The sequence below is a fragment of the Canis aureus genome, chromosome 13, assembly GCF_053574225.1.
Source record: "Canis aureus isolate CA01 chromosome 13, VMU_Caureus_v.1.0, whole genome shotgun sequence".
Taxonomy (NCBI): domain Eukaryota; kingdom Metazoa; phylum Chordata; class Mammalia; order Carnivora; family Canidae; genus Canis; species Canis aureus.
The window spans coordinates 55,819,560-55,833,492 of record NC_135623.1 but is presented as its reverse complement, the minus strand read 5'-3'; the positions used below and the strand labels follow the sequence as shown (position 1 = coordinate 55,833,492).

General features: G+C 38.8%; 1 protein-coding gene across 8 annotated transcripts in view; it reads left to right on the top strand.

Moving 5' to 3' along the window:
- SH3D19 (SH3 domain containing 19) overlaps nucleotides 1–13,933 on the top strand; it is a 179,480-nt gene that overhangs the window by 70,779 nt on the left and 94,768 nt on the right. The window lies entirely within an intron of this gene.

Genomic DNA, 13,933 nt, shown 5'->3' with positions numbered 1-13,933 from the left:
TTAAATGATTTTTTATGACTATCTGGGCACAGATTACTTAGGAAGTATACAAATTCTTGATTGTAGGTTTATTTGCTCTTAATTGATCAGCATCACAAAGATTAAGGACAGATAACTGATGAGAGTTCTTTCCTTTTTTGCATTGCTGTCTGTTTCTGGGGAAATGGAAGAGAGGAAGAGAATTTTGGGGGTATTCTGTTATCTTTTGAGTCTTCTTATAGTTTGTCTAATAGGAGTATTCCTAGTTACCAGTGTGTCTATTCCATGGAATTATTATTGGGAAATTTTTTTCTGCTTATTCTGTTTTCCCTCTTGATTCCTACAGCTTTGTTAGTTGTACTATCAGTGCCAAATCTATGTTTAGCTTCTTATCTGTACCTGGGAGACTTACAGCTTTTTATTGAAAGAGCATTTATCTTTTTTAGTTCCCATATATCGTAGTTAGGGATTAAGAATCATATAGTCCTAGTTAAATACAACCCCCTTTATCATTGAAGCCCTCACACTGGAGGCTCTATGTTAGAATATTGTCATTAATTTCCCAATCAACTGTCACCCAGGGATATAAAGAACTATATAAAGTCATATAAAACCTATCTTTCCCAAAAAAAAAAAAAAAAAAAAAAACCACCTATCTTTCTAAATAGGCCTTCTCCTTTCTATTCCATTGCACTTTTTCCTTTTTACAAACAAAGCTCTAACTTGTTAATAGAGATATGATGTTTTTACTTTCTTTCACTGTTTATTTAAAAAGCACATCAAGAATTTACTCTTGTGGAGCATCCAGGTGGCAGACTTAGTTGAATTGAGACTCTGCCTTCAGCTCAGGTCATGATCTCAAGGCCCTGGGATCGAGTCCCACATCAGGGAGCTTAGGGGGAAGCCTGCTTCTCCCTCTCACTCTGTCCCTCCTCCCCATTTGTACACACTTTCTCTCTCTCAGATAAATAAATAAAATCTTTAGGGGAATAAAGAAAAAAGAATGTGCTTTTGTGAAAAGCTGTGTTGAGTGTGGGATCAGAGTCAGACTGAGCTGAGTTCCAGTCCCAGATCTCCCCTTTTTGGTCTTGTGGCCCTGGGCCAATTACTTAACCTTGGGGAACCTCTGTCTCCATATTTTAAAATGGGAATAATTTCAGGGCTATGGTTAGTTGATGCACATGGCACACAGAATGGAAGTGCAGCTCTAATTATTACCATTACTCTTCAGTTTGGCATAGATCAGGTTGGCAGGCCAAGTATGTGAAATTCAGAAATATTTTTCCTTTTTTTTTTTTTTAAGATTTATTTATTTATTTATTTTTAGGAGGTGGGGAGCGGGGAAGGGGCAGAGGAAGAAAATTTCAAGCAGACTCCCTCCTCATATGGAGCCAGGACAAAGGCTCAATCTCACCATCCTGAGATCATGACCTGAGTGGAAACCAAGAGTCAGGCACTTAACTGACTGAGCCACCCAAGCACCCCTCAGAATGTTTTATTTTATTCAAAAAAATTTTAAGACTTTACATATTTTTTAAGATTATATTTATTTATTTGAGAGAGTATGAGTGCAGTGGGAAGAAGCAGAAGGAGAAACAGACTCCCCACTGAGTAGGGAGCCCAATGTGGGGCTCGATCCCAGGACCCTGAGATCATGACCTGAGCCGACGTCAGATACTCAACCAACTGAGCCACCCAGGCACCCCCTCAAAATACTTCAAGCATTCTCTTCTATTCTCTAAATTCTTTTTGATCCAGAATTGATCATTCCTGTAGGTCTTTCCCTTTTATACCATTGATTTTTCCTTAGATGTTTGCTTAGCATTGGTTGTAGGTACATGTTTATGAATAAAACGCTAAATTGGCTGATATACATCGTGGTTTTATTTCTCCAGAAATGCTTTCCTCTGAATGACATAACTATGTCAGTTATATTAATTAACTGTTGGTGGTTATTAATGGCGTTATACTGTTGGTGGCTTTTCCTGTAAGGGAGTTGGAAGGCAAGCTCAGACCTTTAAAATTGCCAAAGTAAGGAAGCTGTTACTCAAGGCTAAGCAAATGAGATGTATCCAGAATTGGAATGGTTTACTGTATTTTACCTGTAGGATCTGTCTTTTCTCTCAGTTTCCCAACAATTTCTGAGTCTAAAATTAATTTAAATACTAAATTACCCTAAACTATATGCTCTTTTTCCGTTTCCCAAGTGAGACTCTCCCAGGCAGGTCACTAACTTTATGTGGATAGCAATTTTCTGCCTTTAGCTCAAAAGGGAAGCCTTAACTGGCTTCTCGGTGTAATTGGTTGTGAGACAGGCTGAACAGTACTGAAGAGCTGAATCTGGTGATCTGACTATAGCTCTAATTAACTGTCTTCATGACTGTCCAAGGAGCCAGTTTTTATTCTCTGACTCAGAAGGAGCTTGTTAGAGAGAACTCTTGTTTAATCTCTGATGTCTTTGACCTTGGTTTCAAATTTCTTAGGATGTCTGATCCATTGATGACTCTCATTCTTGTTTTGTTCTTAGTGTTATTGTGGTTCCATTCAAATGGTTTTTATTTTTTATTTTATCATTTCAATTTATAGGGAGGGGAGGTGGATGTAACTACTCAGCTTGAATGAGTCAAGTAAACATTTTCATATGATTTTTCACTTAAAAGCTTCAGACCTGTATCCATACTCTGTTGAACTCGTAAATGTTAGTAGCATAAGCTTATTGATGGTACTAGGTAGTGAATATTACCCTACACATGATATATTCCTACCCATTGTCTCATCTTGCTTAGTTCCTAACTTGTTATTGGTAGCATATACTGTGCACCCATATCCTTACTCCTGCTTCCTCCCTCAACACGTATTGTTCATTCCTAATCCTGTGTTTCTGCTCAACCCTCCCACTTTTATTTCCTCGTGTTCTTTCCTTACATCAAGCTTTCTACCAGGTTTATACTGTTGTTAGTGATCTCTCTTCTTTCATCCACCCCTCCACCAGCAGTCCATTCCATCAGGCTACCCTTTCTCCATTGCCTACAGAAAAGTACAAATGCTAGTATATAACATTCATGAATTGTTCTAAATGATCCTGAAGTAATGTTGTAATACCATCTCCCAGTATATTTTCCTCACACTTTGGAATCTACCTTCAACTGGATTACTCAGTACTATCCCTCAGTTCTTTGTGCTTCCACTACTATTATGTAGTACATAGTTCTCCTAAACTTAGATGCCTTTCTTCCCGTATTTACTTCTCAAATTTTGCCAACTTAAAGTTATGCTCAAACCAAATGCTATCTATTCTGGCAAGCCTTGAAGATTTCTTAGTCACAACTAAACCTTCCCTTATGATCCTATATTTTAGTAGCTCTTGGGCATTCATTTATTTAATACTCACCATTTGATTATTCACTGGAAACTCTGATGTAGGAACATCAGGAACAGCTGATGTAGGAATTTTTTATTCCTGCTGTAAGGCAAGTACACCAGTCCAAGTGAATGATAAAACTGCCATGAAAGTTGCAAATACAGTTAACTCATGCTATATAGATATGCACAGGAAATATGATTTTGGTGAAATTATTTGAGAGTTTGTGCAAATCTGGAATTCATGCAAGTGTTTTTGTTAAAGATTTTGTGGATTCTTAAAATTCTCATGACATCAGTTAACAATGTTAGGGTTCTTCTGCATTTTTTTTGTACTCACAGTGTGCATTAGAAATTATTTGCTGTTGTGTCTCAACAAAGATTGTAAGTTTGTTGAATGCAGCTTTTGTTGTGTACCAAGAGTATTTCACAGTCTCTTATCCTCCAAGACAGTCAGCATTATCTTTGATTCTTTTTTCTCTGGACCAGAGCCAGGTAGATCAGAGTGGTCTGTACCTGAGCACACTGAGCCAGAGGATGGCTAAGGTTGATTTCACTCCCCTGCATCTGCAGGTATTGCATTCATGGCAACAACACCATGGCTCCGTGGGAAGAAAGCATACAACACCTCATGTGGGTTTCTGATAAAGTACAATTGGATCTGTATTTCATCTCCAGTATGATAAAGTACAATTGGATTTGTATTTTTTCTCCAGATTACTGGAAGTATCCGCTGTTTCTCAGACCTATTTTCTAATTGCTTGTGGTGCATGGGTTAACCCAGGAATGATGCAAACAACATATTTCAAATGTGTCAATGGGTCTGGGTGTGGAGTAGTGTGGAAATCTTAGATAATGATGACTGGCAAACTCAAGATATCTCAAAGTCTAGTTTGCATAAATGACACATAAGCTGCCCCAGAACCAATTTTTTTCTTTCTTTTTTCTTTAATTTTTCTTTAATTTTTAAAATTAAATTATTTTTAATTAAATTATTTACTCCTGAGACACACACAGAGAGAGAGAGAGAGAGAGAGAGAGAGAGAGAGAAAGAGAGAGAGAGAGAGGCAGAGACACAGGCAGAGGGAGAAAGCAGGCAGAGGGAGAAGCAGGCTCCACGCAGGAAGCCTGACGTTGGGACTCAATCCCAGGTCCCCAGGATCAGGCCCTGGACTGAAGGCGGTGGTGCTAAACCGCTGAGCCACCCAGGCTGCCCCCCCGAGCCAATTTCTGATATGTGGCTAATATTTCTTCCTCCTCACTGCCCAGTTTTTGTGTGTGTTTAACTATCATTATTAATAGTGCATTTTGTGTTGCAATTAAAAAGATGGCTAATTATATTTGAAAAGAAAATCACCAAGACCCAGATTGCTATTGTATAAAAACTTAATTATTTAAGGTCATTTTTTTTTTTTTTCTAAAATTTTCACTCTGAAGGTACAGGAATTAACAAGCAATAGTCCAAGCAGAATTCAAACCTGTCTTGTAATCTGTTTAATTTTATAATGAATTGTCCCTATCATCATGCACCTGTGTCCATACTCTGTTGAACCCATAGATTAAATGTTAGTAACATAAGATTGTTGATGGCACAAGGTAGTGAATTGGAGCTATTCTCCCAGCACAGGTATCTTGTCATAAGGCAAAATCTTCTGTATTCTTAGGAATTTATGAGAGGGTGTTTGTTTTGTGACGCTGAAGAAAACCTCAGAGACCGTTGGAAGGAATTGAGGCCCTGGATTCAGTCTCTAAACAACACACCATCTGATACTGAAATATAAGTGTGGCTTGTGGCGAACATAATTTCTACACTTTTACCCTTGTAGTTTATCAAACAAGTGGGACCTCCAGCCCTCTGATAACAATGGAAAGAGCAGGGGCTTTGAGATTCTTCAGATCCAGGTTTGAAAATTCATACTCTTTGTTTTTAAACTAGCTTCTCTGAGACTGCTTTCTCATCAATAAAGTGGAAAAGACTTGCATCATGGGAATCCCATGAAGATTAAATGGGACCACATTAGAATGCCTCTAACATAGTAAAGACTTGATGAATAATATCTGTTCATCGTTGTCGTTGTTGTTATGCTGATAGCCAATTCTTGAATTTATTTCAACTGTGTTTTAGGACCTGAGAGCCACAGAGAGTGAATCCTTTGTGTAGCTTCCTGTGCTTCTTTGTAATAATTGTATTGCTTTTTCCTTAAACTGTCCATTTTTCATTACACAAATATAGTGTTTTGTTAATTCTGCAACTCTGAAGCTGCACAAAATGCTTTCGTTCTGAATCAAAATTGTTTGAAGCTTTTGCATGGTAATGTGCAATCTGTCTTCTCCATGAATTAATAACAACTGCTCCCTCACACCCCCAAAAGAAACACCAGACAATACAAAGGCTTTTTAAGCTCAGCTAATTTCCAGTTTGCAGAGGTGTTAGAGAGGACTCATACCAGTATATTCTACAGTAGATTCTTAGGTTGTACCTACTGTGTGTAAGGTGCTCTGCCAGCCATTACAAAGTGTATAAAGGCCTTGTCTTGAAGGAACTATAAAGTGGAAGCAATAAGACATAGATAATGAGAATTATAAGGTGATTCAAAATGTGGTCAGTGCTGATACGGGTGCTAGGCACTATGTGGTGGTGCAGGTGGGGAAGCATTGTTTTTGCCTGTGGGGAGTCAAATAAGGCTTCAAAGCTGAGATTGCAGATGTCTCTTAGGTCTCCTCTTAAAGATCCTGTGTGTCTTTACAACTGTGAAAAATCAGAACTGCACACTTACTTTAGAGGCATTCTGTATGGTTGAAGAATAGAATGAGACAATTGGGCATTCTCCTTGCTTGTGTCCCAGTAGCCTTTTGAACGTGGTCATGTGGATGGGAGTTTAATAGAGTGGAGAGGAAGGAGATTGGTGGGCTGAATTTGCAAGAAGCAATGTGTGTGGTGTACAGAGAATACATTCTCTATCCCTACGTAAGGTAATGTGGCAAGGCTGGATGTGACTTTACCTTTTCTTCATTAAAAGGAACAAAAAAATTCGTCATTCTAGATTAGAGACCAAGACTGCCCCACTGTGGATAAAAATCTGTTTGAAGACTCAGATCAGAAAAATCCTTTTTCTGTGTAGGAAAGATTTGCACAGCCTAATAATCTTACATCAGAGTGAGATGTGTATGGTAATTGGAAAAACGTGATCTTCAATTTTTTTTCCTGCTTCCCTGCAAATGAAGCAGTCTCTTGGTTAGAATGGTTTCTGATATTTGCATATTTTGCAGAGACAGGTGTAAAGAGGTAAAACGTTGCTGCAACATCTGTGAATTAATCAAAACTAAAGGACGAGGAGACCATAAGAATGAGCCTTTTGCCCTTTAAAGAAAAAAATCATCTTTATTATTTTTACCCTAACAGCTGAAAAAGCAACCTGTGGTTAGAGATGTTATCTATCCTTTAACACCTGAAATAATTTTAATCCTCGTTCTCTGAATTCTTGTAAAAGAAATCCATAGTATCCTAAGATACGGAGGCACATTTCAGTAATTTTATAAATATATAGATATATACATAATATATATTTTAATAGAAATATTTTATCTAATTAGTTTTCTTTCTTTGTGTCACTCATTAATCCTACTCAGGAAACTTATTTTAAAATTCTTGTGTCTCAGAAAGTGACTACGAAGGCTTAATACCTGCAGGATGAACTAGGAATGGGAGAGGTGGTGATCCATGCTTGGTACAGTTTTCATCTGGAAGGAACTGTCTCTGTCTGCCTTTTTTTTTTTTTTTTTTTAATTTTTTTTTTTTAAATTTATTTATGATAGTCACAGAGAGAGAAAGGGAGAGAGGCAGAGACACAGGCAGAGGGAGAGGCAGGCTCCATGCGCTGGGAGCCCGACGTGGGATTCGATCCTGGGTCTCCAGGATCGCGCCCTGGGCCAAAGGGAGGTGCCAAACCACTGCGCCACCCAGGGATCCCTCTCTGTCTGCCTTTGAGTTGAGTTCTTTTTCTCCTTCCTGCTGCTTACTTTTTAGGGCTTATTTATCACTTCTGTCAGAGGCTGCAATGGGAAAATGAAGAAAAGTGAAAGTCCAGATTTATTAATTTTTTATAGTTAGCCCTTGGTTCAAAAGGATAAGAGGCTGGAGCGATTGGATAAGAGATGATGTAGAAATTATTTATTAGTACAGCTCTGTCCTCTTGTCCAGTAATAAGCAAAAGAAAAAATCCTACAGAATTAAATCTATACTGGACAAAGGATAATTAACCTTTTTAAATAATTGTAGCCACAGTACTATGAACTCTATGATTAATCTGCTTCCCTAATATTATCATCATAATAGTAAACATTTACTAGGCATTTGTCCTAGTCAGCAAGCATACTGTCCTTTATATGCATTTCTTCACTTACTCCCTGTTCAACTTGATGAGGTGGGTACCACTATTATCGTCTTTCACAGATGTGGATACTGAAACTTACAGAATGTAAATATCTTGTTAAGGACATTGAGGCCATTTACTAATGAAGCAAGAACTCAAAACAAGGCTGTCTGACCTCAGGTGCCTGCACTTAACCTCTGTCTGGGTTGTCAAACTGAAATATTTATTAATTTGCCATCGTGGATATGACCCAATAGTAGATACCTGGAGTCACTAAGTATACTCATCTTTATGGAACACGTCATTCTTGAGATGCACAAATTAACCTAAACAACGGCAAAATCAAAGATAAATAAGTGAGGGAAATGTGATCATCTTAAAAGACCAGGGCTTGACCTGATAGGATTGGAATGGAGATTCCTACTCCCCTTTGTATTTGAATCCTGTGCCTGGCCCTACACCAGTCGGAGTTGAGTTCATTGAAGAAGTGCCACCTACATGTCAGGCCATGGTACTGGCCATGGAGATACAAACACCAAGCTCTGTGTAAAGGACTTTGGATTTCCAGGGGAGTAGATGGTGATGATAACACTGTGTGCCAGGCTACCAGATATCGATTATGATTTTGTGAGAAATGTTTCATCTTCAGATTAGTTTGGGAAATACTGTGTTAAACAAAGTTAAATTTTTTTAGTTGCAGGGTTTCTCAGAGCCTTTTAGATACTAATATGCTTTGTGACTATCCTAGAAGTTGTCATAATTTAGAAAACTTTGAAAGGAATGCCTTGGGTCACTTTCTCTGGTTTCCTTTCTTCTAGAATACCTTATTCTAGGTAAAATTTATGACTCCTTTAGAAAAACTCTTAGGAATGACCTAATATTTTGAATATGGGTATAATATTTTTAATTTGGTAGTTGGGGGATTAGAGATTTAAATTTAACTGAAAGGTCTTTTTATCCCTCCTTGAATCAGGAATCTCACTTGCTTAAAAAGTGTTATTTTATAACAAGAACAACAACAAAAAGGCCTGAAAGTAATTATTAAGAGAATCATTAGGGAGCCTGAGGAAGGAACACCAAGGAGAGTTGATGACACTCTGTTCCTCAGCCTGTTTCCATTTCTGCTGCAGGACTTGAGAGGCACTGGTGAAACTGTCCGTCTTCCTGAATTCTATCAGATGCGCCCTGTGGGGAAGAGGGGCGTTGTAGATGGTGGCTCTGATTTTTCATCTCTGAAACTACTAACTTAAAAAGCCGGATTCAATAGTGAGTTGAACTCAGTCATCAAAATGATTCAGTTGAACCACCTTAAAGAAAAATTATTTTGGAAGCAGCATCTGTTGTCAAATAGGTGATTCTTCCTGGAATTCACTTGTGCTGTGGTTTTTTTCTCCAATGTATGGTTTGGTTTGGTGAGAACTACTTTGAGACAAGAATAGACCAAATGTGGGTCATTCTAGGGCAGAGGTGACTCTTGAATCACTACTGTGTTTATAAAAAGTAAAAATATGTATGGGCATTCTTAGGACAACTTTTTCACCAGTAAAGATAATCATTGAACCGACTCCAGCCTAAATGACGGGGCAGAAAGGCAGAAAGGGGAACGAAAGGGCATTGGATATTACCATTATCAACAGATGTTTACAGAAGGCTGACTGTGAAGCAGAGTTAAGATAAAAAGTTCTGCCGGGTGGCTGGCTGGCTCAGTTGGTATAGCATGCTACTCTTAATCTTGGGGTCATGAGTTCAAGCCCCTGCATTGGGCATAGAGCTTCCTTTAAAAAGAAGGAGGGGGCGCGCCTGGGTGGCTCAGTGGTTGAGTGTCTGCCTTTGGCTCAGGGCGTGACCCTGGGGTCCTGAGATTGAGTCCCACATCAGGCTCCCCTAAGGCAGCCTGCTTCTTCCTCTGCCTGTGTCTCCACCTCTCTCTGTGTATAGCTCTCATGAATAAATAAATAAAATCTTGGAAAAAAAAAAAAAGAGTCCTGCCTTTATCAGACACGCTGATTAGATAAGGCAATAGACATATACCTAAAACTTTAAATAATAAGACACATATGCTAAGTGTCATGTGAGTGATATAGATGATATGAGAATTCAGATAGGATGTGGTAGGCAGAATAATGTTGCCCCCTCAAAGATGTCCACGTCTTAAATCCTGGAACCTGAGAAGATGTTATATTGCATAGCGGAGAGGAATTAAAGTTGTTAATCAACAGACCTTGAAACAAGCAGATAATTTTGGATAATCCTGGTGGGCCCAGTATAATCCTAAAGGTCCTTTAAGTGGAAAAGAGAAGCAGAAGAGGAAGTCAGAGTGAGAGAAAGAAGTAAAGATGCCACATGGTTGGAGGAAGGGGCCACCACCCAAGGAACCCTAGTGACCTTGAGAAGGTAGAAAAGGCAAGGAAACAGCTTCTTACTTTGAGCTCCCAGAAGGAATGTGGCCCTGCAAACACCTTGACTTCTAGCCTAAAGAGACCTACTTTGACTACTGGCCCCCAGAACTATAAAATAGTCCATTTTTGTTGTAAGCCCCTACGTTTATGATATTTTGTTACAGCAGCAATAGGAAACTGAATACAAGGATGCAGAAAAGAAAAAGGAGTCAGAGACAGTTTCATGAAGAAGGTGGTGTGTTTGAGCCAGGCACTAAAGATGGTAAGAAGGAGTTGTAACAGGGTCATAGAGTTTATGTTCCAGGTATGAAGCTAAGTTCTTTATACCCTTTCATTCATTTATCCTCACAAAATCTCTCAGGATAGCATTCTTTCCTCTTGTGTACTGAGAAAAACCAAGATTTAGAGAGACCAAGTAACTTGTGCAATCACCACAGGCAGGACCAGTCACTACCACTAGTAAATAGCTGGCCTTTTAGCAAGATGGCAGCTGATGACATTTATTGAGTGCTTATTTTGCATAGGCAAAGTGCTGAGGATGTCACTGTCATTATCTCATGGAATGTCATTATCTCTCTTCAGACTCTTAAGGTTTGTAATTTTCTGAGGTATGAATTTGGCCAGCAAGAAGGCAGAATTGGAAGAAAAGAGACTAGAACCAGAAAATCCAGTCAAGACGCAACAGTCCTGACAAGTGCTGATGAAAACGTAAAATACAGGAAAACACAGTAGGCATGGGAAGGAGAAAAGACTCCAGAGGCCGTCTACTCTGTTGAAATATAACTCTCTTATTAAAAAAAACTTCCCTCCATCTCTAGTTTCTCCCTCCCTGTGTGATTAGGGTGCTGCATTTTAATGAGTTTAGGCATTTGATAATTAGAACTAATGACAGGTGTCAGTATTGACAATGCTGTAGACTAAACTTTTCTACTTACCCATAGAAGCGTGGGTAGCAATCATGTAAACTCTGTAATGTGCCTCCTGCAGTGGTAACTCACAGAGATTGTCTTTAATTTCTTGGTGTTTAGGAGTAACTTTCTTAAGTTCGACAACAGCAAATATATATTTATTGAAAGCCTATCATTTAAAAAAAATTTTTTTTCAAGATTTTGTTTATTCACAAGAGACACAGAGGCAGAGACATAGAGGGAGAAGTGGGCTCTCTGCAGGGAGCCTGATGTGGGACTTGATCCCAGGACCCCGGGATCACATCCTGAGCTAAAGGTAGACGCTCAACCACTGAGCCACCCAGGTGTCCCTGAAAGCCTATCATTTAAAAGAGCAATATACTGGGGCACCCGGGTGGCTCAGTCAGTTAGGCATCTAACTCTCGATTTCGGTTTAGGTCATGATCTCAGGCTGGTGATAGAGCCTTGCTTGTGCTTATGTACACTTGTGCATGCATACATACTACCTCTCAAATACAATCTTTTAAAATACTTCAATTTATTTATTTTAAACTATTTACTGTGGGAGTCTCAAAAATGACTAGAAATCAATTTGAAGATATACTTAAGAGTGGTGACAGTAGTGACATGGAGCTAGAAGGAGGTGGTAAATAAGCATTAGCATCAGTAACTTTGTAGGATGAACCTAGCTTCTTTTCAAGTAGACATAAATTTTCAGTTTTCTTTGCCTAAATAAAAGAACCTTTTAAAGACTACTAAAGCCTGTGAAACTCCGATCTCATATATGTACAGTTCTATCCATGGGATTATTTGAGTGGAACTCCTTTCCCAATCTTTCGAAGAGTCATCAAAGTAAGTTTCATGATCTTGAATATCTTCCTTCTTCTAATGGAAGGATATATTATTTATTCTGCTTATAAGTAAAGAGGTAATGATATTATTGTTGCAGGGAGTTCTTTTTTAGAATGTGTGGATCCTTTAGTTAGTACTGAATGATACAAAGCATTTATCGATCGATCCATTTTTTAAACATAACATAGAGTATATACTCCCAAGCTGGAATTTGACTTGGGAATATAGTACAGAATCCCTTCATAGATAATACTAACTTTAAAGATAACACTCATTTTAAATACTCATTTTAATACTCCAGTGTGAGGTACAAGGCAGGTTCCATTATACCACTTCCTGCTCTGAGTGTGGCTGTGTGTATTCATTCACATAGACTTGAGTCTTCCCACTAATTTCAAAGAACGATTTAGGACTTTCCACTGCCAACTTGAGTTAGTAGTCTAAGTTCCCTATGCAATAGGGTTTGATTTTCTGTCTAGTTAAGTGATCAAAGCCAAATCCTCAAAGCCTGAATGTCTTACCATGGATTCTAATAAGTTCTAAGTTGGCCATTCTTCATAGTTTTAATCAAAGCAAAAGATGATATTTGCATTCTTGTCATCTTCGTTTCAAAGTGTTTTGTCGTATTATTAGATTCAGAATCACCCTGAATGGTCACACATCAGTAGACTCTGCCCAGCCATTCCTAGTATGCCGTCCCTGCCAGAACAGAGGCCCATTTCTACCTAAGTGGAATATCACCTATGTACATAAACATTGGATTCATGCCTGTCCAGATTACTTAGAATCAGAAGTTGTCATGGCAGGAAGATTTGGGTGAACTGGAATTCTCCTACAGAGTCACCAGCCTGTGAGAGCTTCCTATCACTCTCCTGATCTCAGTCTCCTTGAGGGGCCGTGGGTTCCCCCATTGCCTCCTTTACATCTCCCAATAACATTTGTACTCACATAGCCAACAGCACCCTTGGCACCAGTTCTGCCTTATGTTGCTTTTGTTCTGCCTGTGGGGTTTTCTTCCATTTCCTCAATTAGCTTTATTAACAGGAGACATGGATGAGTAAGAACAGGGAATGCAAGCAGGTTTTCTCTTTCTCTCTCCCACTCCAGTGTGTGTGTGTGTGTGTGTGTGTGTGTGTGTGTGTGTGTGAGAGAGAGAGAGAGAGAGAGAGAAAGAGACAGACAGACAGACAGACAGACATATGCCTACAAAACTAACAGACTTGGGATGCCTGGGTGGCTCAGTGGTTGAGCGTCTGCCTTAGGCTCCAGGCGTGAACCCAGGGTCCTGGGATCAAGTCCTGCCTCAGACTCCTCACAGGGAGCCTGCTTCTCCCTCTGCCTGTGTCTTTGCCTCTCTCTCTCTCTCTCTCTCTCTCTGTGTGTCTCTCATGAATAAATAAATAAAATCTTAAAAAACAAAATAAACCCAACAGACTTTTACATAGCTCTACAGCCATGCTGACCTTCACGTTAAGAGTATACTACTGATCTTTGACCTAAATCATAACACAGCCCAGTGGGCCCCTGGGGTTAGTGCATTATCTACAACAAATGTGCAGCATTTGGCAACTAAATTTTAGGGTTAAAATATTCTTATTTTTAATAACCCCTTTTTTTTCATATAAATGGTGAGACTTTGGTATAGTAAGTTATTTCTATGATTCTTAAGTATGCAAAAGCTCAAGAAGCCTTGCAAATATATTTTTTCCTAGTTACTTAAAAATTAGAAACTCTGAAAAAAATTGGGGGGATATAGGCCAAAGAGTATTTGATTTGAAATAAATAAAATCCATATGCTTAAGGCACTATAGTCAAGATGAAATTTCCATATTTGCTATGGATCTGTTCTCATTTTTTTTAAGGGACTTTTATCCAAATGTTTTATTATTGTTGGCGAGATCCAGATCCCAAATCTGCCCTCGGTGCTTTGTTTTGTTCAGTCTTAGATTTTGGACCAAAATAATAACCATTTATTAATTTGCCAAAAATTCAGCATCGCCACTAATGTTATTTCTTGACAATTGCACAATTGTCTTGGCTGTCATGGAGATTTCTTAGCTTA